Genomic DNA, 2,832 nt, shown 5'->3' on the forward strand with positions numbered 1-2,832 from the left:
CCTTAATTCTTTACCTGTCTGCATGAACAACACTAAGGTAAGATAAAGTACCGTATTTTTACAATTTAAAGTTTTTCAGTGTCAAGTGGTTGTATTTGGGGGCCTGGAACGGATTATTCCTATAGAACAGATGCTATAACGAACGGGTTCTAGATCAATTAGATTCGTTATAGCATACCTATGATATATCGTTGAATACATTTACAGGGCTGTACAGTACATAAATCAGTTGTATTATTTTAACAATAGATAGGATGGTGCTATTCTATATCTATCAATATCTGACAATATAGGGAATCAGTTTATAACTTTTGCTGGATATTAGAACTATGATTTTGATATCCTAATCTTAGATTCTTGGGTATAGAATACAGTAAATTATTTAGAAATTCTCCAAATATTGATCATTATTTCAAATTATTTGTGAATTAGAAATACTGTTACATGAAAAATTGTTAAACAATAAAAACATACATACTCTAGCATTAATCAGTGGGAACTTTTACCCATCCTACCCCGTTATCAACCATAATTTGCTCATCAACCCTGTTCCTCATCCTCTTCCTGGCAAACTACCCCATTCTCTCCTTCAAACTGTAGTCAAGAGCTAAGCAATGAATTCCCCAACAAAAGACATGCCTACAATAATACAGCCGATCGACATGGCTACACGCCTTTCCCCTCGGTTTACACCGACAACTGACGTCAATTGAAATCGGTTAACAATGGGGTCCCTGATACTGTAACCGAACTCCTACACCCCACCCATAATTGGTAATATCAACAGCATGGGCTCTGCTGATCTCGTCTTCCATAGTATCATCTGGAGTAGATAAGCACATGATCCGACAGAGCTGGTGTCTGTTGGAGAAGCGACTTTATCGATGGGTTTACCCTTGATTTACTCAACAATTCTCATGCCTGCTGCATTCATACAGTGCCTTCAAACCAAAGGCAACGAAAGAATACCTGCTCTACCATCATATCTTCAAAGTGGTACCCTCTTCACAAGAACAATTACACAGGCAAAGATATCACTTAGCATCAGGTCTCAGGCTCCTAACTTTCACGGCTAAATCGTTAGGACACTATAACATCCAGACAGATGCATGCATACCAAAATCTAAAGGCACTCCTGGTCAGTCATTTTGCATAGCAGTGATATCCAAAACGCATCACCCCACTGCACCACACTTCGCTATTCATCATCAACCAAATATCAAACGGGGATAAAGACATCAGTTCTACCTCAACAATCGCAGTCGATTTCCCATTCCTCGGCACAACCACGGTGGTGACCATAATCACATCGCTTATACATTAGTAAAAAGCCTCATCTCTCCCGCACCACAGCGATATTTTGTCAGGTTGAATGTTACAATATTTTGGCTAGGGTCTTCTTATTCACCTTGCTTTTCCACGACTTTGTACTCGTAGACCTTCGCCAGCACGACGCATCCCATCACCGGACCTGGCTGCTAATCGTCTTACCAGTCACTAGAACCTCAGAACAGCAGCTGAGGGCTCTTCTGCTCACGGCAAGGACAGTGGCAGACTCTAACATAATGAACCCCCGATACAGCATCTACTGTGCATCGACAATCAACATATGTTTTATGGTTTAACTATTCCGAAAAAAATTGGTAATAAGTTCTGGAATAAAACAATGAATAACTAGTTTACCCTGTAATACAATAAAATAAAACAGTGAATTTTAAATACAGGTGGGATAGATCCATCAATAAGTACACTACAGTATAGTCAGGTCTGACAAAAGAAAAAAACTCACATGGGCTATACAACCTTATTGTTTCCTTTCTCTTGATGTTCTTTAGTAAATTAAACTCTATCAAATGTCTGAGACAGACTCTTTATTAAACCACAAGGTCTGTACCAGGATGTTGTAATAAAACTGCTTCAATTTGTGTTTAAGCTGTAAAAAACCTACTATTTATTTATATTGGGTTTGCATCTTAACAGAATATTATTCTTATAAATGACTTTAAATTAGGTTTACACTCGAACTTCTATTTCATCATTTCAATTAGAAAAACAAATTTCAACTACACCAATCTAATGCAAATACTCTACGTAAAATATAAATAGTACAATTTAAATATTTGATTCAATTCGGTAATAACTTCCGGTTGCCCAATTTACAACTATTTAATAGGTGTATAAGTCTACTGCTGTTATTACATTATTATATTCACTTGATACAAGTACTGAGTTATATTTGTTTGAAAGTTACCAAATAAGCACTGATAGCCTCGTCAACCAAAATTTATTCTTCTATTTTTCACCTTTTTCGCTCAAGACGACGCATGTGTTGTTGGTTTCAAGGGTTAATTAAGGTGACATTCTTGCTGTTTCAAAAACAGGTAATCAAACCAACGTGTTTCTTAGATATATGATAAGATCTAAACACATTCCTCCTTTGTATATGACACTAAACAAAATCTTATTTCTTTCATCATTAAAAGTTGTTTATATCATCTTACGACTTTTCTGCTGATCTGAAGAATAAGAATATATACTGATGAAAATCTATATTTAATAAATTATCATCTTCAACATCGTCAAAATTATCATGATCGTCATTATCACTGGGGTCATTATCATCACCATCATCATCATCATTACAACACTACCAATACTGTCTTTAGCCCACCACTATCGCATCAATATCACCACACCACCATTATCATCCTCATAGCAACATCACCATAATCACTTGTACTACTATCATCTGCCATTAATTAACATCATCTTCACCATTATTTTATCTGTACTATCATATTATTATAACACCATCTGACCACAACCAACGTT

Source organism: Homarus americanus, unplaced genomic scaffold, assembly GCF_018991925.1.
Source record: "Homarus americanus isolate GMGI-L3 unplaced genomic scaffold, GMGI_Hamer_2.0 scaffold57980, whole genome shotgun sequence".
Taxonomy (NCBI): Eukaryota; Metazoa; Arthropoda; class Malacostraca; order Decapoda; family Nephropidae; genus Homarus; species Homarus americanus.